Raw genomic sequence first — 26668 nt, forward strand, 5'->3', positions numbered from 1 at the left:
TCTTTTGAGGTTATGATGGTATGTACGAGATCCAATCGTACATTTCTCCGGATCTGGAACCCTCCCAGCTGAGGTTATACACTAGCTGATCCGGAAGCCTCCTAGAGAGTTGCCTGTTAGGAGGTTTCTGGATCAGCTAGTGTATAATCTCACTGCCACTAATCTTCCAGATAGTGATTGGAGGGAGTCCGAGTAGTGTGTGTGTGGGGGCATTGTTGAGGCCATGTTATGCCAAGGAGCTCAGTATATTCTTACCAAACATGTACACCACATCCAAAAATTTAAATACTTCATACAGCATTTCCTTGCCACCTTTTATTACATCTGAATACACCAACAATTTTCAAAATAACAGACAAACTTACAGATCGCAGATAAGTTTGTTCTATCTAGTTTGTTGTATAAGATCATTGAGAATATAATTACACACACACACAATTCACAACTAACAAAATTGGATCTGTCCTTCATGGGAGCCACTGTAACTAATCTTGTTCCTCTGCAATTTGATAGAAATAATTAGATGAATATGATATATTTGGATTTTATGAAAGCATTTGACACCATTCCTCATTCTCTAATCTGTTGCAAGCTAAGTTACATGGGGATGGTGGGCAAAGCATATCTTCTATGGAAAACCTTTTTACTAATAGACGAAGTACAGTTATTTGTGTGATACATACTCTTCCTTATTTTCTATTCAAAGGGGTGTGTGCAAGGTTCTCCTCTAGGTCCTCTACTATTTGGCATTTCTTTAAATGATATACAGAAATATTTGAAGGAAGTAATTTTACATTAGCATTAGTAGAGGCATATGATGCAAGAAAGCAAGCTTATGCAGCATCAGCCAAAAAAAAACAAAAAAAAACCACTCCCATCTCACCCCTCCATTCGTTCGAAATACCTATCCAGTTGAGCCTTAAATTTATTTAGGCTATCAACTTCCACAACAGGAATGGAAGTCTGTTCCACCAACCAACTACCCGCTGGCTAAAGGCAAATTTCCGCACATCTATCCGTCTTTCCTCAATTTGAATTTATGTCCTCTCAGGTGATTATTCTGAGCAAGGGGAAGAATCCCATCAGCATTGAGCATGCTCAAACCATTCAAGGCTTTATACACCTCTATCAGATCACCTCGCTGGTGCCTATGCTGATTATTTGAAAAGCTACTAAGAGATTGGTTCAGGGTTGTATTATATAATGGTTTATCTATTAACATGAAAAATACTGTTCCATATCTATTTCAGACTACAAGAAAAAAAAATAACATTTGACTGCATTGGAAATCATATAATATTGAAGATTAAAGAAACGAAAGATGTCAGGATTATTTTCTCCTCTAATGGAAACTTAAACACATATATTGACAAAATTACTGTCAGGGCTTCAAAAACCTACTGTTTTTGAAGCTCTGGCACTGAAATCTGGTTACTACACAGGATCTTTTTTTTATTTCAACAAAATCCATCTAATAAAAAACTGCCTATACTATGACAGTTAATCTAATTCTGGAATATGCCTCCCAGACCCTAGTACTAAATTTTTAATTAATCAAGTACAGCAGGTTCAGAGGTCCATGATCAGGTTTTTTTTAATATAAATCTAAATTAAAATAAATAAAAATTGAAACTTTGGACATGAAGACATCCCACTCAGTTTAAGTTCTCTTCTTCTTTCCCTTTTTAAATGTAACTGATTCAATTTTAAATCTTATATCACTATTTCACTTATTTGCTATTACTTCGTTAATGTCTATATATTTAAATTTGATTCCATAGGTATAAAATTTGCTGTTTATAATCTGTTATCTATATAATATTCTGTTATCTATGGTCTATATAAGTTGTTCTTCAACAAGATCAGTAAACTATCATATTCATAACTTTAAGACTAACTATTTAAACTTTGATTTTTTACTCACCATAACTTTCAATATTTTAACACTTCATATATTAAAGAACCTTTTATTAAAGAACCAATATAAAAAAAAAAAAAAAAAGTTATCAACTGTCACAGCTGAGGAGAATGCAAGAAATTACTAATGAGTTTACCGTGATATACATATATAATTAGTTTTATTACTTATATGTGTAATTTTATTTCCATATGTAAAGCATTTTTGCGTTTTGGAAATTAATAATAATAAAATTAAAAATAATTACTGAAAATTATGGGAAAGATTTTACCTAAATTATGAAGCCGACTGGCTGTTATCAGCGTGCACGTGGTATCGCGGAACTGACGAAAGATAAACTCGAAACCAAAAGAAAATTTGATTTCGAGTTTTACAAAAGATTTATGAAACATATGAGGCTGAAAAAAAAAAAAAAAAGTTTAACAAACGAGAACTGAACAGACACTTGGTTTCGAGTTTATCTTTTGCCAGTTCCGCACGTGGAGGCTGATAACGCTACCGGCTCCGTAAGTTTTTTTTCCATAATTATCAATAATTATTTTTAATTAAATAAAAGTAACATAACGTATTCAACCTTTAATACTTGTTGTTTTCACAACTACTTCGTTTTTATTTTAATTTAAACAATAGGCACTAATCGGTTACAGAAGTTCTAATTTCCGCGTGTTTGCCAATTCAAATAAACTACACGGTGTTTGACGTAATTAGACCTTTAAATCGCGTAAACAATTACTAACGGTTATCTCCTTAATCTTGACAGTTTCTTGATATCATTTCATTAATTACATTAGCATCCAATCCATGCAATTCGTTTCTAAATAAATAACCGGCCTCCACAGCCGAGAATTAAGCGCGAGGGTACAAAAGTGCACACGCTTTGTGTAGCTCAATCCCGCGTGATGATTACTAAATACCGTATAACGTTCTTCATCTTCTGAACTCCTCTCTGACCTTAGGTGGTCACACCCAGGAGTATAAACAGAAAACTGATAATTTATAAAGTATGGTTTTCTTTGTAACTAGTGTTCTTTCCTAATTTCTTTAATTCATAAAACTGTACAGCATTGGTTTTAACTAGCTCTTATGCAGCCTGCATTTTTACCCTGCATCAATTTTGTTTTTCTAGACTCGACAATGAACAATTTCATAATTATTGCATAATTGGTTAAAAATAGCGCAAATTATCATCACAACTACTTTATTTCTGATAATTCACACAATTTCTTGAATTTCAAAAATAGCGCAGCGTTATGTCACCAGTTATGATCACATTACTTGCCCCTCCTCTAGACTTAAACGACATCCACGTGGATTCCAGGGTCGTTTTTCTGTCCAGGTGGTTTCTATAAACTCGACCATTTTTTACCTTTAAAATTTATATGGGGTGCAGTGTTGTTTAATTTCTTATTAGAATTATATAAAATTATTCAATTATTTTATGAAAAACCTACCTCCACAAAGTTCTCAAACCGTGACTTTAAAACCTGCACCTTGTGTGGTTGTTTTTCTGCCACATTTTGTATTTGTCGAAAGGGATCCTTGCTTCTAGTATTAAATGAAGTTAGTCCTTTGTTTTTAAGAGGCCAGTTCTCCTAAAATAAAATAGACCCTAAAAATTAAAATGTGATAAGCATTTTGAAAAATATACCCACCCTTCCCTTTTAACAAATAAATAGATCTTTCTTACTCAGGTGGTGTGTTTAACGTTTACATGTATGTGCTAAGAGTGTATATACAGCAATACCCCACATAGCATCGATAATTGGTACTGAAACTGTTCTGTGTTATGTGAAACCATGCTGCTTGAGGTATAATTATAATAGGTTTTAATTGAATGCACACCAGAGATGCAGTCTATAAACAACTTATAATAAATATATAAACAATTTGCACTTGATAGCCAATTAAAAGGATTTGAAATAAAAAAATATTGCTAAAATTTTATAAATGAAAAGGTAACATAATGAGACAAGAAAAAGCTTTGTTTATTTAGGTATTTCAATAATAAAGTCTTCACTTCTTTTTCTCTGTCTTTGTAGCATCAAACCACATCTTGTAAAATTTTCCGTATCTTGATGCTACGTTCAACATCGGATCTCCATTCGTAATTGCCTTGCAGGCCACATCAAACCCCAAAAAACTTTCTCCAATTCTTCTGTTGAAAATTCTTTTGGTGCCACTTCAGAATTGTTTTCCTCTTCTTCATATGCTGTTTGCTCGTCAATTTCAAGGAGGAGAGTTGCATCATCTAAGTCATTTGCATTTGAGTCAGTGCAGTCACATACATAGGCAGTGTCCAAAGTTTCGAATTCCAAGTCTTCTCCGATCTTCACAATGTCTTCGGCAGTTGTCTGAACTTATGATTCAAAACCAGTGAAATCATTTGCCATATGGGGCAAAACACGCTGCCAAACAGAACGCATGTTGGTGGAGTGATTTCTAGCTAAGATGCAGATATATTCTGGATCATATTTAAAGGGGTAAAAAATAAATTGTGAAATGAAAAGCTATCATGTCGTTTTGTCAGGATGGAATTAAGAACACCGTTGCATGTCGCCGCTGACTGCCTGAGGGGACCTGTTGGCACGTGAGACAATAGCGTTGGCACCGCAGCATATATACACATGTACCTAGACTATGACAATGCAGCATATATGTAGAGTACTCATACATTGGATGAGTTTAATATGTACAGTAAATTTTTGACTTAAATTTAATTGAAAGCCATGTTATAGTGAAACCCGTGCTGTTTGAAGCTGTGCCAAGCAAGGTATTGCTATATATATATATATATATAAGCTAAAATAGGATATTTGCAAGTAGCATAGCAAAGCACCTCGCAGATGCCTAGTCTCCAGATGCTGCAACTTGCAGAATGTAAGCCTCTCTAGGTAAGAGCAACCCTTTGTTCCTCTCACCAATCTTATTGGCCTCCTCTTTACTCGTTCTGGAAGCTCTACATCCTTCCCAAAATGAGGCCACCAGATCTGTATGCAGTACTCAAGATATAGCTTAACTACTGCCTTATACAAAGATAATCATCACTTTATCGATGCTAGCAAAATCATTGCATATCATTGACAAAACCCCATGGGCTGTTGTTGGCAGCCTGTTTGTGCTGCTCAGAGAAATTCCTATCTGACTGCACAATTACTTCCAGGTCTCTTATTTTCCAGTACACTGAGTGTAGTACCACACAGTTGGTATGTTAATCTTGGATTACTGCTACCCATATGAAATACACTGCATTTGTCAATATTACACTGTGTTCTTGTTGTTCCCTTGCCAGAGAAGATTAAGGTGAACACCGTTGTTTGAAAGTTTGAGCAGATATATAATTAATTGGGGGGGATACAAGGACTAATAGATTAACAGTAGCCAGTGGCAGAGGTGGAAGTGATTCTTGCACTGCTTCTATTGAAATGAGCAGAAGTCTGAAAAACAAGATGCAGGATATTTCAGAGACTGCTGGTAGTCATTGCGGTACAAGTAAACACATGGGTTGTGTTAGAGTAGCTAAGAATAGAAACAGGTGCATGTATACCTGCGTGTACACCAATGCTAGGAGTTTGGTAAATAAATTTCATGAATTTGAGGTATTGCTCAAAACATCAAAGGCAGATATTGTTGGGATATCAGAGACGTGGTGTCACACAGATATAAGTAATGCGGAACTGGAATTTGGGGAATACAATGTGTATAGAAAGGATAGACAGGACAGGAGGGGAGGAGGGGTTATGCTATTAATTAAGAAACACAAAGTCCAAGGAAGTGAAGCCAGTCGACATCGATGGACAGGGCAGTGTCGAGTCAGTTTGGTGTGACATAAGCATAGGGAAATCAAAATTGAGAGTGGGAGTGTGCTATAGGCCTAATGACTCTGATGAGTATAATAAGATATTGTACAGGGAAATAGAGTGGGCCAGTAAATCAGAGAGTCTTATAATGGGGGACTTTAATTTCCCAGATATTGACTGGAATTTGTGGATTGGTCACTCGCACACTAGCAAGGCTTTTGTGGATTTATTGGATGATTGTTTTCTACATCAGCATGTTCGTGAGGCAACAAGAGGGAGCAATACTCTTGATCTGATTATCAGTAGTGATTCTTCATGCATTAAGAACCTGCAGATAAATGAACCACTAGGTGGCAGTGATCACAGTGTGTTGAAGTGGGATTTACTCAAGGAGGTAACTACCATCAGAGGTAAAGGGAAGGGTTTTTGTTTTCGTAAAGGCGACTATGATGGTCTGAGACAGTATTTAAATTCTATACAGTGGGACCAACTGATGATGTTACCAACAGCAAACTCAAAATGGGAAGCATTCAAGGAACTAATCTTGGAGGCTACCAGGCTTTACATACCAACTAAGAAATATTGTTCAAGGTTTAGGCCTAAATGGTTGTCAGATGAACTAATGAGACATGTGGCAGAGAAGAAAAATGCATGGGATACATACAAATTAATGGGTGACATGGAAGCCTATGATAGATATAAGTTGGTCTGTAACCAAGTCACAAAGGAGATTAGGCAGGCAAAGGCAGACTATGAAAAATCCTTGGCAAAGGATGCAAAGAAAAACAGAAAAGAGTTCTTTACATACTTGAACTCGAAAAGGAAAGGGATGAATCAGATTGGTCCACTGGATATTGATGGTTCAACAGTTGAGGATCCTGCTCAGGTGGCTAACAATCTAAACGAGTATTTTGCATCTACATTCACACATGAGGAGTTATTCAGGAAGGAGAATGATGTAGGTAAAGTAAACATTGGCAGTGAGCTGGATGATTTTGTAATAACTGAGAGGAAAGTGGAGGAGAGATTGTTGAGGATAAACATAAAAAAGGCACCTGGGGTGGATGGGATCTATCCAGTTATATTAAAGGAGGCAGCAAAGGAAGTATGCAAACCCCTAGCCATAATTATGAGAGCTTCTTTGGACTCAGGGGAGGTACCCATAGACTGGAGATGTGCAAATGTAACCCCAATTCACAAAGGAGGATCAAAGGCTGACACAAGTAATTATAGACCTGTTAGTTTAACTTCTGTTCCAGGTAAATTAATGGAGGCACTGGTTAAAGAAGCACTGCAGGATCATCTAGACAAGAATTCAGTTATAGCTCAGACGCAGCATGGTTTTGTTAAGGGCAGGTCTTGCCTGACTAATTTGATTGGATACTATGATGTAGTCACAAAAGAACTGGATGCAGGGAATAACTTTGATATTATATATTTGGATCTTAGAAAGGCTTTTGATACTGTTGCACATGGAAGACTGCTGCACAAATTGGAGCAGTGTGGCATTGGAGGCAAATTGCTGCTATGGATAAGGGGATGGTTGAGTGGCAGAAGACAGAGAGTGGTAATCAATGGACACTGCTCAACGTGGACTAATGTTATTAGTGGAGTTCCTCAAGGTTCAGTGTTGGGTCCGTTGTTGTTTTCGGTGTTTATGAATGATATTGATGATGGGATATCAAGTTTAATGTCCAAGTTTGCAGATGATACAAAGGTTGGCAGGGTCGTTAAGGACAATACTGACGCTATGCTGCTGCAACAGGATCTGGAAAGGTTGAACAGATGGGCTGAGAGGTGGCAAATGAGGTTTAACATCGACAAATGTAAAGTGCTGCATATGGGAAACAGTAACCCCAGAGCAACGTATCAACTCTGCGGTACTACACTGACAGTGGTGGAGAATGAAAAGGACCTGGGGGTAATTGTGCAGGCAGATATGAAGTTCTCTGAGCAGTGCAGACGAGCTGCAAGAGTAGCTCATGGTGTCTTGTCAATGATATACAGGAATTTTTCTAGCAGGGATAAGGAGGTGATTATTCCCTTGTATAAGGCAATGGTAAGGCCACATCTTGAATACTGTATACAGGTCTGGAGGCCTCATTTCAAGAAGGATGTAGAGCTGCTGGAACGGGTACAGAGAAGGGCAACAAGATTAGTAAATGGAACAAAGGGTTGCTCTTACGAAGAAAGGCTTAAATTTTGCAAATTACAGAGTTTGGAGACTAGGCACCGGCGAGGTGATCTGATAGAGGTGTATAAGGCTTTGAATGGTTTGAGCATGCTCAATGCCAATGGGATTCTTCATCTTTCTCAGAATAATCACCTCAGAGGGCATAAATTCAAACTGAGGAAGGACGGATGTCGGATAGATGTGCGGAAATTTGCCTTTGGCCAGCGGGTGGTTGGTTGGTGGAACCGACTTCCATCACTTGTTGTTGAAGTTGATAGCCTAAACAAATTTAAAGCTCAACTGGACAGGTATTTCGAACGAACGGAGGGGTGAAATGGGAGTGGGTTTTTTTTTTTTTTTTTTTTTTTGGCTGATGCTGAATAAGCTTGCTTTCTTGCATCATATGCCTCTGCTAATGCTAATCTTGGTATTCAAATATCAGAGTTCCTAATTTTCTGTTTGAGCACTAGTTGAGAGCTAATTGGCTAATCACTACTCAAAACTGTCAAAAATTTCATACTGTACTGCCAACCTTTCCTTTTTCTGTTTGCTCTGACTATTCAAAATAATAGAGATCCTACTGTATTGTGGAAACATGAAAAGGAACTTTAGAGGCAGATCTGTATCTGTTATCTTTTTCATCACAACCATTGATGATGTAAGTTTTGTGAAATGTTTCAGGAACACTCAAATAAATTTGTAAAAGCACTCCTGACTTAACTTGACACCCTCCTAATGACATAGAAATTAAAAGGGTATACAGCAGACTCTCGATTGATTATCCGGGACACTTCAAGACTCCAAATAAAAAAAAAAAAAAAAAAAAAAAAAAAAAAAAATCAACCAGAAATCAAAAAATTCAAGTAATAACTAGAATAGGTATAAACAGATATTTTGCAAGTCGTAAATAAGCGCCAAGCGGTATTATAAGTGTCATTGGGAGATTAGTGTACCTATTATCTTGCAATGTGAAGACAGTCTTCCGCTGTCTTCACATCTGCCGCTCAAAAAAAAAAAAAAAAAAAAAAGAAACAAAAAAACGAGAGACCAAATGTTTAGTTTGTTTTAGTGCGTCGCGTAAATTTTGCTGTGTTCTGTTGCAGTGCAAAAGGAAATTTTGTTTCGTTATTTATGTCAGGGATGCCAGAATTTTTTTTATAGTAATTTTTTTTTTTTTTTTGTTTAGAAATTGCAAAAGAGTTGCATTTTCAGTTAAACAAAAACTTAAAATTATTCAAAAGTTTGAAAATGGTGCATCTGTTAAATCTCTAAGGAACCATTATGATGTTGGTGGAGAGTGGGTGCAAGAGTACATGTGAACAGGCAAAGTTTTTGCTTTTTTATTGACTTAAATTGGCATATTAATGTATTTTTTAGAGTTGCTTTATATTCCTAGTAACAATACTTTAATATAATTGAATTTAGATAGATATTTTGTAGGTTATTACTTAGTATTGGTAAGGGTATCAAATCCACGTGTGGACAGGTTTTGCAGCTCCTACGAACGAAAAGTTTTTAATTATACTTAGCCGCTTTGACTTAATTGTTAGATTAAATTATTTTCAATAAGTAGATTACAGACCTAGTCAAGCTCCATGGTTTATTTTGAATTTAGATAGTGTGATTTGGAAATTAAATAATACCTCGTGTCCGTAGATTAACTGTTCGTAACCTGCCACCATTGTTATACGATACATGTGCTAGCGTAAGGTTTAACGGAAAAATAGATAGCGAGTATAGTAGTATCAATTAATCAGTAAAATTTATTAATCTTATTAAATTTCTTTGTCAATTGAATTGTACTTTTTTAACTAAATAAATATAGCGACCTAGTTATTACAAGCGTAACATCATAAATTAATATATATAAGTTGACAGGGGATAAGAAAGTCAATATAACATAACTCAGAGATAATATTCAATACCGAAATATATATATATAGTGTTATAACTGCATTGGGATATAGGTTTAGGGTTATATTTAGTAGTGGAATTTTATTGAACTTGAATAGAAATCATGACTCGGACGAGAGAAGCAAAGCAAAAGGCTCAAACTAGTGGAAGTGCTGTGGCCCAGGGGAGAACTGAGGGGGGGGGGGTTGTCCTCGGAATCACAGTATTGAAATGCACTGCTTGTTCGATGTTTGTGGAGAAATCAGGAATGGGACATGATATTGCCAAGGGGAATGTCTGTGTGAGGAAATCAGTCGCCATCTTGGCATTGTTATGGGCTTATATGAGAGCTTGAAGGACAGGGTGGATGCCTTTGAAGGATCTAAATTGAGGGGCCCATCAAGCTCTCAGCTGCCCACTTCAATGCCAGAGCTTGCACTTAAACATCACGCAACACAGCGGCAACCCCCAAGGCAGAATTCGTTGGTCCCAAAGGAACTAGTTGTTGTAGGTGACTATTGTTAGGGAAATGGGGAATATATTGTGCAAAAAGGATAGATGTAACAGAACCAGGTTAGGTCTGCCAGGGGCAAGGGTTGCAGGCAGATATCATCCTTTAAGGGCGCAAAGGGTGATATTGTTGTACACGTTGGCACTAATGATATTAAGAGTAGGAGACCGGCAGAATTACTTAACAAGTACAAGACAATGCTGAAAAAAAAGCCATGCGTTACGGCTGAATTTGAAAGTGTCTGCAGTTCTGCCCGGACACGATAGGAGGGAGTATATGATGAGAGCCTTGTCGATCAATTCAGCTCTGGAGGGATTGTGCAAGGCTCATGTGGTAGAATTTTTCTCAGCCTGGTCTGTGCTTAATAAAGGGAGAGACTGCTTCTACAGGGATGGGATACACTTAAATAGAAAGGGTGCAAGGATATTTGCTGATTCTATCGAGGCATAGTTCGGTGTGTCGGGAAACCGCTAGCTTGGGGGGGGGGATACACAGACTAATAGATTAACAGTAGCTGCTGGCAGAGGTAAAATTGATTCTTGCACTACTTCTATTGAAATGCAATTGAGCAGCAGCCTGGAAAGCAAGGCAAAGGGAATTTCCAGGACTACTGGGAGTCATAGTGGAACAAGTAAATACGTGGGCTGTGTTAGAGTAACTAAGAGTAGAAACAGGTGCATGTATACTTGCATGTACACCGATGCTAGGAGTATAGCATTGGTGTACATGCAATATAGTTAATAAATTCGATGAGCTTCAAGTGCTAGTCAAGATATCAAAGGCAGATATTGTTGGGATATCAGAGACATGTTGTCACACAGACATAAGCAGTGCAGAACTGGAATTCGGGGAGTACAATGTGTACAGAAAGGATAGACAGGACAGGAAGGGAGGAGGGGTTATACTGTTAGTTAAGAAACAAAATCTAAGGAAGTGGATCCAATTGATGTGGGTGGACAATGCAATGTTTAGTCTGTTTAGTGTGACATAAGCACTGGGAAAGGTAAAATGAGAGTAGATGTGTGTTTTAGGCCTAATGAAATCTGACGAGTATAATGAGCAATTGTGCAGAGAAAGAGTGGGCCAGTAAATTAGAGTGTCTTATAATGGGGGGGGGGGGTTAATTTCCCGGATATTGGCTGGAATTTGTGGGTTGGTCACTCTCACATTAGCAAGGCTTTTGTGGATTTATTGGATGTTTGTTTTCTACAGCAGCATGTTCAGGAGGCAACTAGAGGGAGTAATACTCTTGATCTGATTGTCAGTAGTGATTCTTCATGCATCAAGAATCTGCAGATAAAGGACCCACTAGGTGGCAGTGATCACAGTGTGCTGAAGTGGGATTTACTCAAAGAGGCAACTACCATCAAGGGTGAAGAGAAGGGTTTTGCTTTCGAAAAGGTGACTACAGTGGTCTGAGACAATATTTAAATTCTATACGGTGGAACCAACTGATGATGTTACCAACAGCAAATTCAATATGGGAAGCATTCAAAGAATTAATCTTGGAAATTACTAGGCTTTTCATACCAACAAAGAAATATTGTTCAAGATTTGGCCTAAATGGATGTCAGATGAAATAATTAGACATGTGACAGAAAATAAAAATGCATGGGATACATAAATTAATATGTGACACAGAAGCCTATAATAGATATAAGCTGGTCTGTGACCAAGATACAAAGGAGGTTATGCAGGCAGATTACGAGAAATCTTTGGCAAGGGAGGCAAAGAAAAACAACAAAGAGTTCTTTACTTATGTAAACTCTAGAAGGAAGGGGATGACTCAGATTGGTCAACTTGATATCGATGGTTCAACTGTTGATGATCCTGCTCAGGTAGCTAACAAACTAAATGAATATTTTGCATCGACATTCACACATGAGGAATTATTCAGGGAGGGGAATGCCAGAGGTGTATTCAACTCTGGCAATAAGCTAGATAATCTTGTAATAACTGAGAGTAAAGTGGAGGAGAAATTGTTGAAGATAAACACAAGAAAGGCACCTGGGTGTGAATGGAATCTATCCAGTTATATTAAAGGAGGCGGCAAAGGAAGTAAGCAAACCCTTAGCCATAATTATGAGAGCTTCTCTGGACTCAGGAAATGTACACATGGACTGGAGATGTGCAAATGTGACCCCAATTAACAAAGGAGGATCAAAGGGAGACAGGTAATTACAGACCTGTTAGATTAACTTCTGTTCCAGGAAAATTAATGGAGGCACTGGTTAAAGAAGCATTGCAGGATCATCTAGACAAGACTTCAGTTTTAGCTCGAACACAGCATGAATTTGTTAAGGGGAAGTCTTGTCTGACTAATTTGATTGGATACTATGATGTAGTCACAAAGGAACTGGATGCAAAGAATAACTTTGATATCATATATTTGGATCTTAGAAAAGCCTTTGATACTATTGCACAAATTGGAGCAGTGTGGCATTGGAGGCAAATTGCTGCTATGGATAAAGGGATGGTTCAGTGGAAGAAGACAGAGTGGTAATCAATGGACACTGCTCTTCGTGGACTAATGTTATTAGTGGAGTCTCTCGGGGTTCAGCGTTGGGTCCATTGTTGTGTTCTGTATTTATAAATGATAATGATGATGGTATATCAGGCTGATGTCCATGTTTGCAGACGATATGAAGATTGTCAGGGTTGTTAATGACAGTACACTGCTGCAACAGGATCTAGAAAAGTTGAGCAGATGGGCTGAGAGGTGGCAAATGAAGTTTAACATTGACAAATGTAAAGTACTACATATGGGAAGCAGTAATCCCAGAGTAACGTATCAACTCTGTGGTACCACACTGACAGTAGTAGAGAATGAAAAGGACCTGGGGGTAATTGTGCAGGCAGATATGAAGTTTTCTGAGCAGTGCAGACAGTCTGCAAGAGTAGCTCAGGGTGTCTTGTCAATGATGTACAGGAATTTTTCTAGCAGAGATAAGAAGGTGATTATCCCCTTGTATAAGGCCAATGGTCAGGCCACATCTTGAGTACTGTATACAGGTCTGGAGGCCTCATTTTAAGAAGGATGTAGAGCTGTTGGAACAAGTACAGAGAAGGGCAACAAGATTAGTGAATGGAATGAAGGGTTGCTCTTACGAAGAAAGGCTTAAGTTTTGCAGATTACAGTGTCTGGAGACTAGGCACCTGCGAGGTGATTGATTGAGGTGTATAAAAGCCTTGAATGGTTTGAGCATACTCAATGGGGATGGAATTCTTTCTCTTGCTCAGAATAATCGCCTGAGAGGGCATAAATTCAAATTGAGGAAAGATGGTTATAGGATAGATGTGCGGAAGTTTGCCTTTAGCCAGCGGGTGGTTGCTGGAAGAAACTTCTATCTGTCGTTGTAGAAGTTGATAGCTTAAAGGCGGAACTTGACAAACATTTGAAGCGAGTGGATGGGTGAAATAAGGTTTTTTTTTGGCAAGATAAGCTCGTTTTCTTGCATCATGTGCCTATGCTAATGTTAAATCATACGGAATATCGTAAAAAATAAAGGGAAGCATCTTTTGGACACGCGAGCAGTGTGTGGTAAGTTTTTTTTATCTATCGCCATATTTTTTATGTAGGTTGCTGAACATTTTTCGATACAGTAAGTCCCCTACTTACGCAACTATAGATTTCCGTAAATTTTTTTATCACTCATTTTTTTTTTTTTTTTTTTTAGGATTGTAAAATTTAAAACAAACAAAAATAATAAACAAATAAAATAAACAATCAATAATGACGATCATGGCACGCACAAATTGCACAAGTGAGATACGGAGTAACAAGCAAAAAAAAACCTCGATATTATTGCAAATGCAATAATTATCGAGTTTACTACCCGTTTATAATTAGATGCACAAACAGAAAAGCCCAGTAACCCGGAAGATGCAAATTGCTTAACCCTGTGTAGTTCTTTTCAGAAAATTTTATTTTGACCGTTATCATGGTGCCGACTAAGAGAATAAGTGACAGTGGTGCTAGAAAATTTACCAACAAAAGGAAAGCCACCGATTTGGATCAGAAAATTAAATTAATAAGGATGTATGAAAATGGGCCAAACATTAACAAGTATCACACGGAATTCAGATTTGTCAATAATATTATAGCAGCAATATGTTATTAGTCATTCCCGAGTTACGTAAAACTCCATGAAGTAAGAAGTCCTGGAACATATCTCTTACGTATGTCGGGGACTTTTGTATTTTTGGATTAACTGGGATTTGTTTTTTACCATCTATCCCGGAAAATTTGAGTCTACTGTATACACATTTTTATAGACAAGACAAGGGAAAACAATGCAAGCATAGCTCTGTCTGTAACTATAATTACCATTGCACTACTTGAGCAGTACTTATCCCTTTACCCTCGTATAAAGAAAAATAAACTTTATACCTTAGGACTGAACCATATCTTTTAAGTTTTTCTCCATTTAATTATGCAATACTTAAACTATTTCTTCTATAAATCATAAATACATGCCTAAGCTGGATACAGTGTAAGAGATTGTTTGTGATGGCTTCATGGTAAGACCCAACCATCTTTACATTTCAAGAGTACAGCTTTAAAATGGTTTTCAGAGGCTAGCCACTAGATAGTCTAGATCAGTGGTTCCCAAACTACTGAGATCTATGGACTCCTTCAAAAATTAAAAAAGCTTATGGATCCCCCTATATATATACATATATACGTACACACACACACACACACACACACACACACACACACACACACACACACACACACACACACACACACACACACACACACACACACACACACACACACACAGGGTTGTTAAAATTAAAGTATCCCTATGTATTTTTGTATTAAAGTATCCCTATGTAGAGGGCTCTGGAGCGAGTTCTAATGCTCGTACTGAAAAGAAACTTGGACAATAGTACAAAGAATGAGCTCGCCATTTATTGGGAAAAAATATATATTTACAAAATTTGTCACTATATGGCGCTGTGCCAATACAAATCACTTGAACAGCACTACAATTGTTCAATGTGTCCTCCATTTTAGCATTAACATTAGCAAGGGCACATGATGCAAGTAAGCAAACTTATATAGCATCAGCCAAAAAAAACACACACCCCCTACTTATTTCACCCATCCACTTGCTCCAAATGGTTGTTTAGTTCTTCCTTGAATCTGTTTAAGCTATCAACTTCTATGACAGATGGAAGTTTGTTTCAGCAATCAACCACCTGCTGGCTAAAGGCAAACTTCCACAAATCTGTCCTACAACTGTCTTTCCTCAATTTGAATTGATGCCCTCTCAGGCGATTATTCTGAACAAGATGAAAATCCCATCAGCATTGAGCATGCTCAAACCATTCAAGGCTTTATACACCTCAATCAGATCACCTCGCAGGTGACTAGTCTCCAGACACTGTAATTTGCAAAACTTAAGCCTTTCTTCATAAGAGCAACCCTTTGTTCCATTCACTAATCTTGTTGCCCTTCTCTGTACTCGTTCCAACAGTACTACATCCTTCTTAAAACGGGGCTCCAGACCTATATACAGTACTCAAGGTGTGGCCTGACCATTGCTTTATACAAGGGGATAATCACCTCCTTATCCCTGCTAGAAAAATTCCTGTATATCATTGACAAGACACCATGAGCTACCCTTGCAGACTGTCTGCACTGCTCAGAAAACTTCATATCTGCCTGCACAATTATCTCCAGATCCCTTTCACTCTCTTCCACTGTCAGTGTAGAACCACACAGTTGATACGTTACTCTGGGGTTACTACTTCTTGGTCTACAACAGTTACCATTCAAAGAACAGCATTTCCTACAGCAGAATGTAACATGTCAACTGGAATAGCCAGCACATGAGATCTAATGCTGTCCTTCAGATCTGCTAGAGTTTGACATCCTTCCCAATACACCTGGTTTTTCAAAAAACCCCACAACCAGAAGTCGCATGGAATGAGATCCAGTGATTAGGGTGACCAAGATGTCTGGAAACAATGGCTGATGACCCACTCATCTATAAAGTTTTGCCTTAGCAATCTTTGGACAGAACGGTGGATGTGGGGGTAGCAGACCACCTTGAATGAATATGGTATCCTGAAGGCACCCACATTGTTGCAGCTCTGGTATTGCAAAATTTACCATCCTTTCATAATATTGCTGTCCGGTGACGGGTCTAGTTGGTGTTACCTTTTCAAAAAAATATGGCCCAATCATGAATGTGGCCATAAATCCACATCACATTGTCACCTTTGGAGAATGCAAGGACCTCTTGGATAACTCGAGGATTTTCTGTTGCCCAAATACGACAGTTGTGCGTATTTACTTCTCCATTTAAGCACAAGTGGGCTTCATCACTCCAAAGAATGTTCCATGGCCAAGTGATATCGCACCAGAAACTGAAGTGCATATGTGAAACAAATTTCTGCATCTCCATCTTGTTATTTGTTTTTTTTTTTTTTTTTTTTTTTTACAAGCATTAGCAACTAAGGCCATATTGCTCCGGGAATATGCGGTGGTCATTCCCTTGACCTTTCCGCATCCTCCGTATTTGGTGGTGACGGGCTCTAACCCCGGTCTAATCAAGAAGCGTGTGCTACGCACTGCTGCTGCTCCTTCCCACCTGGCTACGGAGGCGCCTTGTGCATCTTTTAAGGATAGTACTGCAACACCTGATGCATTACTAGCCTTACAGTGGAATATGTCATATCCACTTCACAAGAAACAGCTGGCACACTTGTGCTACCACATGGAGATTGGCTTGATAAATCCACGACAGCCATAGCCACATCTTCAACATGAGGAGCCCACTCGTTTTCGACCTCTACCTGGTTGAACACCAAGATGTCCTGTCACTTCAAATTTCGCAATCATTTTGTGGACAGCACAAACAGTCATAAGTCCACGCCTTAAGTGCTTCTGATGTCGGAATTCTCTGATAGCCACAGCTGCATTGTTGCTCTTCTGATAGTACAGCTTCACTAAATGCCTTTTCCTGCAACGTTGTTGGCATTGCTGCTGTAGGCAAACATCTACTGTATGATTTGAAGGGACTGCTTTGCTTTTATACAGTAAAAGGTAGTTACTGTAACTAAGATAGTTGCACACCATACAATGACAAATTTTTTTTCCTGATAAGCAAGCGCATTCTTTATTGTACCTGTTATCCAAATTTCTCTTCAGTACGAGCCTTAGAATTCACTCCAGAGCCCTCTACATAGGGATACTTTAATTTTAACAACCCTGTATGTATGTATGTTTCTGTGTGTGTATATATGAACACTGGATTTTCTGAAAAGAAAATTCAAAGTTTTATGTTTAAAACAACTCAACTTTATTCTTTATTTTTACATAAATATATAATAATAGCTTTATTTTATTAGAAAACAGGCCTTGTGCATAGGGTTGCGTATCATCCAAGTTTCTTGCGACGAACGACTAACTGGTTAAAATAAAACACTTTTATCTTATTGTATTTTAACGCTTTTATCTTATCTCTGTTTTATTTTATGTATATATCATTTTTATTTTAAGAAATTTATTTTAACCAGTTAGTCGATTGTTGCAAGAAACTTGGATGAATAACTTTATTTATCATCAATCTGCTATATATAGAATGAATAATTTGATCAGTTCAAGAGTGTCATTTCGTGGACTCCCGAACTGGTCTACAGACCTCCAGGGGTCCACAGACACAAGTTTGGGAACCGCTGGTCTAGATCAAAATCCATAATTCTTTCCATGTGGGAATTATGAAGAATTCCCATATGGAATCCAATTTGGCTGGATTCTGTGAGAAATATGAGGTTCCACAAGATTATTAATGAGCCAGAGATGGTTTTATCTTTGTTATGTTTAATGAAAAGAAAGAGATAACATTGAAAGCAGTCTATTTCAACAATCAAGTAACCTCTGGTCGAAAGCAAATTTCCATACAACTGCCCTACAACCATCCTTCCTCAATTGAAATTTGTGCCCCCCTGATGTGTGTTGTCTGAATTATATTAACAATATTTTAGTATGACCTTAATCCAAGAATCACAACTATCTAGAGCATTGGTTTTTGAAATGTGTTCCATGGCACCCTGAGTTCCACAAATGCTCTGTTAATATTTTATCATTGAATAATTCATTTTATATACAGTGCACATACCTAATAGTCTTGAACACCTAATACCCTTCGAAACACACAGGCACAAAACCTAATAACCTTCAAAGCACACAGTTAATGTTAGTGGTCTTCCAGGTGCCTCAGATCACAATGTATTTGTTGATTTCTCGAATGGAACTCTGCCACGGCCATTCTCAGCTCTTGTGTCATTTGGCATTATAATTATGCCAAATGGATCAGCCACACGATTTTCGTTTTTTTCTATTGTTGGATTACTGTTTTATATGAAGTGTGAGCCAAACATTTCTGATCTGGGGCAATAAATTAATTTAGGTTCATGATGGCATTGTTCCTTTTAAAATCTAGAGCTTATACATCAATCCCAGTACTTCTCCCATCGTTTGAAAGATATCTGGAACTCATGTTTCTTGATGCTGTGACTTTCTGTGATTCAGCTTGAATCTCCACCCTTTTAATTGGATTTTGGAAAACAGGAAGAGGTCATAGGGGACCAGGTTGAGAAAATAGGGAGGGTGTTAATTGTCTGATGGCACCAGGGGTTTGGGACCATCACCATTTTGTTCTTGGCTAAAAACTGCTAAATCAACAAATCCATGTGGGCTGACATACTGCATCACAACAGAAGCCAATCCTGAGCTTTTTCTCCTGCTCCCTTCTTCAAGTGACTTAGGATCCCGATGTAGAACTGGTGATTTATGGTTTGGCCTGGCAAAAGGAACTCCAAACAATTCCTCCAGGGTCAAATGAAAAGAATCAATTGTTCTTGATGTTTGATCTGAGTTACCTTGCCTTTGTTTCTAGATCATAACCATAAACCTAGCTTTCATCCTCTGTTCTGACCTTGGAAGGGAAGTTTCTGTCTTCTCCAGGAATAGGATTCCTGGTTATACCCCAGTGAGATGGCAGTAATTAGTGAAGTGGACGTCTGGATGGCAATGTCACATTACAAATACGAGGGGTTTCCAAAAAGTAAGGTAACACATTTTTTCTTCTTCTTAATAATGGTGAAAGGGAATGAGATGAAAAGCTTTGGACAGATAGACCCGTTAATAATGTTCAAAAAGTCACCAGTGAAGTGTTGCGGTACTGTCACCTCACAGCAGATTCCAGTTGCAAAATGGTGGCTACCATGCGAGTGTGGTCCAAAATAGGTGTTTGTGAAGTCATTCGCTTTTTGAAAGCAAAAGGGTCTTCACCAAGTGACATTCACCATGACAAAGAAGCAGGTGTGTTTTTGGTACAATGAATTTAAAGCGGACCGTGTTGACATTGAAGATCGACATTGGGTAGGCAGGCCTTCATCGATCAAGACAGAAGACAACATTTCACACATTAAGGGCATCATTCTTGAAAACAGGCGAGTGAAACTGCATGAAATTGCACAAATAGTGAACGTGAGTAAGTCAACTGTTCACGATGTCCTTGACTTTCGAAAGGTGTGCTGCTGCTGCTGGGTGCCCTGACAAAGAAAAACATATAGGGATGTGCCTGGAGAACCTGTTGCGATACAGTGATTGAAGGAGAGGATTTTCTCGCTCGCATAGTCACAGCAGGCAAAACATGGGTTCATCACTTTACCCCCAGAGAGAGCAAACAAGATTCCGTCCTGGAAACATCCACAATCTCCTATGCGCACAAAAAATTCAATTGTTCTCTGTGTCCAAAAAGTCATGGCCACTGTGTTCTGGGATCGCCAAGGCATTCTGTTGGTGGATTTCTTGACGAACAATCAGTGCACAGCTTTACTGTGCAATGTTGGAAAAGCTGAAAGCCAACATTTGATGCAAACGACCTGGACTCCTGACAAGTGGCGTGATTTTGTTGCACGACAATGCAACTCCACACACCACCTGTGAGTAGTTGCGCTGTAATCATTGGGAAACTCTGTCAATATCCCCCCCCATACAGCCCAGACTTCCATTTGTTCAGCCCTCTGAAAAAACACCTTTCAGGAAAGCATTCCACCACAGATAAGGAAGTTCATCAGGCGGTGCGATGTTGGTTACTGCGTGTGGGCACAGACTTCTTCAGTACTGGTATTGATAAACTGATCCATCGTTGGGACAAGTGCCTCAATAAAACTGGAAACTGTGGAAGTAGTAGTGCATGTTCACTTATTTCTTGGTGTGTAATTTCAACTTCGTATTATTAAACATCATCGAGAAAAAAAATGTGTTACCTTACTTTTGGGAAACTCCCTTGTATATAGTAGTTATAATTCCTATATATATATATATATATATAAAAAAAGTACCATTTTTTTTTTTTTTATAGTGCAACATCAAGGTAACTTACTGCATTCATGATGCAAGTATTTAAAGAATTAACATTTATTGTATTAATTGAACCATTAGCAATTTCACTGCTTTACAGAGAGTGCAAATTATTCCTATAGCATCCTTTCCTATGAGTGCCAGTTAGTCTTGAATTACAATTCTTATTTGGTCTTTAATGGTAAGAGGCAGTTAATCAGCTCTTTTTTTTTTAAAACTTACTATAAAGAAAATTAAACAAGTTAAATTCCTTTTCCTAAACAAAATTTGAAGTTCACTTTAATTGGTTAGTAATGGGAACTAAATGCAAAGAATCAAAGCTTATGCAGCCTTACCTTTCCAATTCGTTTAAATAATTGCTCTCTTTGCTCTAAGTAGCTGGTTCGCCTTTCATTTGCCTTGTTGTCACGCAAGCACAGTCTTCTCCACATTTGGCTAGTATGGGATATATTGCACAAGTCACGAGGAGAAAGATAATTTAAAATATGAGATATGATATGATAACATTCCCTCCTGCAGCCTAATTCCATTAGAAAATCTATCCTTGTACCCTTTTCTGCAGTATCATTTGTATTATTCCAAGCTGAGCAAGAAAATTTAGTGTAAGAAGATAGCACTTTAGATTCACACCCAAGATATGATCCTTTTGAAAAATTGGTCAGTTGATTTAAATATGCTGAATCGGAAAGACTGTTATATTTTATACTGGAATGTTCTTTCTCTTTATTCGTTTTTACTAAAGAAATGTCACAGTCTGATATACTTTTAATATTTTTCATTTCATGTTTTATAGATATCACAGCAACATCACTTCTCTTGCAGGACTCAGCTATATTACTAAATTCATTAGTCAATTCTGGACAATTGACAGGATGACACACACTGTCTTTTCTTTCATAAGATTTGTATTTCTCTGAAAAACTTACAAATTTTTGCTTTTCTTGAAGATTACAAGGCTTCTGGTCAAAGAGCACTTCAAAATCGTCAAATAAAATTCTAGCACAGTCACCACTACCACGATTTAATTTGAGTTCTTCCATACCTGAATCTTTTTCCTCAGATGATTTTTTATATTGTTCCTGACGATTACATTCAGAAATTTTGGTAAGAGGCATATCAAAAAGATCTCCTTGATTTGATTTTGCAATTGTTATACCAGAATATCTAATTGGAGAATACTCACATTTCAATTCATTTGATGTATTCTTATACTTTATAGGGCTTTGTACCAAATAACATGACTTATTTATATTGGCAAGAGGTGTTGAAGCCCATACATAATGTGATGGGGAACTGGGAGTGGCCACTAAGGGTGTACAATTTGAAACTGATATGCTTGGTTCAGATAATGCTTTGCTGATGTCAAGGCTGCCACAAAATCCACTGTCACCCTTTGTGTCCAAAAAGGTTTCACCCGGAATTAGCCCATCTTTGTTTTCAGAATGGGAATAAATGAGTTCAGGATGGTGTAACTCCATCATAATCTGAAAAATTAAAAAATAGACATCAAACCTTTTCTCCTTTTTTAACTAATAGCAAAATATTCTGTTGGTAGGATAATTTGCACCATAACTATTTTATATATAAGGCATTATGAAATTGTTTTTAGCATCCAAATGGTTTAACGTTTGAATGCTAATTATTTCAACATTTTAGACCAAATGATGTAAGAAAGCTGAGAAAAAATAATAATAAAAGATAAAGCCACGTCCCAATCCCATTGGATCCTGTCAGCAGTGCTGCAGTTGTGTGTGTGTGTGTATATAGAAGAGTAAGTAATGAATGTGGCTAGTGGTGAGTAGGTAGTATAAGAAAACTGGAAGTCGAAATATATATATATATATATATATATATATAGTGTTCTCCCCAGAAAATTTTGCCAGTCAGGTGGCATTACTTTGCAATATTATAAAATTTTATGTTATTTATAAATGTGACTTAAGCAATCCAGAGCAAAAATTAATTGTATTATATGCTCCTGTCGCATTGACCTCGATCGCATAGTATGTTCAAATTATTACTGATCGAGATAAGTACCGTACAGTACTGTGAGAATAGTTTAAATTTTAGCTGGGCGGTTATGCCCATTCAATAGGTCCTGGGGAGAACACTGACACACACAGCATATTTACTTACTTATCTATGTGGCATATATATTAAAAATAACAAAACTATAAGTATTGCCTAATAATCAAATTCTAATAAATTTATTTTTTAATTTTCTGTAAATATTTTAATATTTGTTTCTTCGAGTCTTTCAAAAACCAGAAGGAATACACTATTCACCTAAAAAAATCCAGAGGGTATGCGGCTTATACTACACTACATCCCTGCCTGTCAGTGATACAACTAGTTGGGAGGGGGGTATAATTCTGCTGTATAAGGCAATTGTAAATGTACTTTGAAGTTATGTATTTGTAAAATAATAAGAGAAGTTCACAATATTTTCAGAGGATATTGAGCATTACAGCTCTGATTCATACTATCTAATATTGATGTAGAAAATAAATAATGCTTCTCTAGTAGAGAAGACTACTGTTATTTATTTTCAGAGGATACCACCACCCAGACAATCGTTTCAGGGTAGTGGGTGGGCAGGTACTCTGGTAGTGCAACATGCCATCACAGTTGCGAAGTTATATCCACAATATGAGAGATGCCAAAGGGTGGTGGTAATAATGTATTTGAAAACGAAATGCATAAGGCATAATCCTTATGGGTTTTGGTAATTAACTATATAATATCGGTGTAGATACACCATAGTTAACCCATAAATTTGAACTTCGTATGTAGTGTAAAAGGCATCGTTTTAATAGTATCTCATATTGTGGGTGTTTTCATAAATGATGATGATGAAGCCCAGTAGCTTCGAAATGATCGTCTAAGTCATGGTATCCTCTGAAAATAAATAACAGTAGTCTTCTCTATTAGAGAAGTGTTATTTATTTGAAGTAGTGCAATACCAGCAATCTCATTGTGAAGGCACCCCAATATGAGATACTATTAAAACGATGCCTTTTACACTACATACGTAGTTCAAATTTATGGGTTAACTATGGTGTATCTACACCAATATTATATAGTTAATTACCAAAACCCATGAGGATTATGCCTTGTGCATTTTGTTTTTTCAAGTATTTTGACATGTAGCATCTATCCCTTCCCAGACATAGATGCTACACTTTGCCTTTAGCCAGCGGGTGGTTGGTTGGTGGAACAGACTGCCATCCCTTGTGGTGGAGGTTGATAGCCTAAATAAGTTTAAGGCTCAGCTGGACAGGTATTTTGAACGAACAGAGGGGTGAAGTGGAAGTGGTTTTTTTTTTTTTTTTTTTTTTTTGGCTGATGCTGCATAAGCTTGCTTTCTTGCATCAAATGCCTCTACTAATGCTAATATATATATATTAAAAAAAAAAAAAAAAAAAAAAAAAGCCATCCAACTTCATAAAAAGGTCCAAAGTTGGATAATGTGCTTGGTAAGATTGGCTAAGGGTTTCCCATATGACAGGAGATTGTAAAATGAATGAAAGTAAAATTTCCATCATATTATGTAACACTAGAACCAAGTGTATTAATTGAAACTAAAGTGGGAGAGTTATAAATTTTTTCTTTTGGCCAGTGAGTTGTTAATTATTGGAATAAGTGGCTTAATTAGTCATAAGGCCAGTGCTTGGGATTATCAAAGGCTTCTTGATAATCTTTGATTATCCTTACATTATATGGCCAATACTGATACTGCTCTGGTTCCATTCAAGTTTGCTAGGCATGGATTAGAAATGTATTGCAGAAATCTACAATAACGCTGCAAAAAGGTAAATAAATTTCATAAGATCCAATCTCATGAAATTTCAATTGAGCCTTATACTTGTAAAACTTAGTCAGATCCTCCCTTAGGTGTCTGGCTCCCAAGCTTTCTAAGTCCACATCTAAACTGGTTCATCATGGGAACAATTTTTAATTGCTCCTTGCCAAAGCCAATCTGGTCACAGCTCTTTAAATTTTCTCTCTAGAAGTTCTGTCTTTTTTTAGATGCATTCTCCCAACCTTCATGAATACAATATTCAAATAAGTTATCATCATCTCATATAGAGGAGTGACATCCTACTTGAAAATGTCAGATAAAAATCACTAATAGGTGCCTGCTGTTTACATGCAGGGTAAACTCATCTGATTGTATTATCATACATCTAAAATTTCACCCCGGTTCTCAACCCTACCATTATCCTGCCCCCGAGGCACAAGCCCACCACATTTAGCAGCAGTTACTTTTACTATCTTGATAGTTTTTTTGTTTCAACCAGGATAATCATAATATGATCATAATCATAGTCAAAAAGTTATTATCCTAGATGAAGGAGAAAATTATGTTATGATCTCAAACTTAATTCTAACCTTCTTTATTCTAAATGTTAAGTGGTTGAACCATATAATGAATGTCTTTGCACAGTAAAATGGTTTTTACTGCCTAATAATATTGGATTTTGTCCCTTTCAGATAGGATTATTTCAGTGTTTCACATGAGGTAATTTTAAAAATTAAAAGTGTGGGACATATGATCAATGCTATTCATATTTGTTTAATATAGTAAACAGTGGTTTCTAACAAGTGAATAAAAATAGGAAAAATAAATGAAGTATTAGAACAACTGATAAAGGTGAGCCATTAAAATAAAATAAAGGATAGGATAATGAGCAGAAGCCTGGAAAACAAGATGCAGGATATTTCAGAGACTGCTGGGAGTAACTGCGGTACAAGTAAACACATGGGTTGTGTTAGGGTAGCTAAAGAAAAAAACAGGTGCATGTAACACCAATGCTAGGAGTTTGGTAAATAAATTTGATGAATTTGAGGTATTGCTCGAAATATCAAAGGGGGATATTGTTGGGATATCAGAGACGTGGTGACACAGAGATATAAGGAATGCAGAACTGGAATTTGGGGAGTACGTCTACAGAAAGGATAGGAAGGGAGGAGGGGCTATGCTATTAGTTAAGAAACGCATAAAATCCAAAGAAGTGAAGCCAGTCGACATCGCTGGACAGTGCAGTGTCGAGTCAGTTTGGTGTGACTTAAGCATTGGGAGATCAAAATGAGAGTAGGAGTGTGCTATAGGCCTAATGACTCTGATGAGTATAATAAGAAATTGTACAGGGAAATAGAGTGGGCCAGTAAATCTGAGAGTCTTATAATGGGGGATTTTAATTTCCCAGATATTGACTGGAATTTGTGGGTTGGTCACTCACACACTAACAAGGCTTTTGTGGATTTATTGGATGATTGTTTTCTACATCAGCATGTTCGTGAGGCAACTAGAGGGAGTAATACTCTTGATCTGATTATCAGTAGTGATTCTTCATGCATTAAGAATCTGCAGACAGAGAAACCACTAGGTGGCAGTGATCACAGTGTGCTGAAGTGGGATTTACTCAAAGAGGTAACTACCAACAGGGGTAAAAGGAAGGGTTATTGCTTTCGTAAAGGCGACTACGATGGTCTGAGACAGTATTTGAATTCTATACAGTGGGACCAATAATGATGTTCTCAACAGCAAATTAAAATTGGGAAGCATTCAAAGAACTTATCTTGGAAGCTACTGGGCTTTACATACCAACTAAAAAATATTGTTCAAGGTTTAGGCCTAAATGGATGTCAGATGAACTAATGAGACATGGCAGAGAAGAAAAATGCATGGGATACATATAAATTAACATGCGACACAGAAGCCTCTGATAGATATAAGTTGATCTGTAACCAAGTTACAAAGGAGGTTAGGCAGGTGAAGGCAGATTACGAGAAATCTTTGGCAAGGGATGCAAAGAAAAACAGCAAAGAGTTCTTTACTTATGTAAACTCTAGAAGGAAGGGGATGAATCAGATTGGTCCACTTGATATCGATGGTTTAACTGTCGATGATCCTACTCAGGTAGCTAACAAACTAAATGAATATTTTGCATTGACATTCACACATGAGGAGATATTCAGCGAGGGG

The 26668-nt window shown here is 37.4% G+C and overlaps 1 protein-coding gene across 1 annotated transcript in view; it reads left to right on the plus strand.

Moving 5' to 3' along the window:
• The first annotated feature begins 2325 nt into the window (after positions 1-2325).
• The window catches only part of Polr2K (DNA-directed RNA polymerases I, II, and III subunit Rpb12), a 78762-nt gene continuing 54419 nt past the window's right edge, over positions 2326-26668 (plus strand). Inside the window, exon 1 of the mRNA XM_090384315.1 lies at positions 2326-2424. The gene's annotated coding sequence lies outside the window, so the exon portion shown is untranslated. The remainder of the gene's footprint in view (positions 2425-26668) is intronic.

This window comes from Mastigoproctus giganteus, chromosome 11, assembly GCF_048544385.1.
Source record: "Mastigoproctus giganteus isolate SK-2022 chromosome 11, ASM4854438v1, whole genome shotgun sequence".
In the NCBI taxonomy this organism is placed as follows: Eukaryota; Metazoa; Arthropoda; class Arachnida; order Uropygi; family Thelyphonidae; genus Mastigoproctus; species Mastigoproctus giganteus.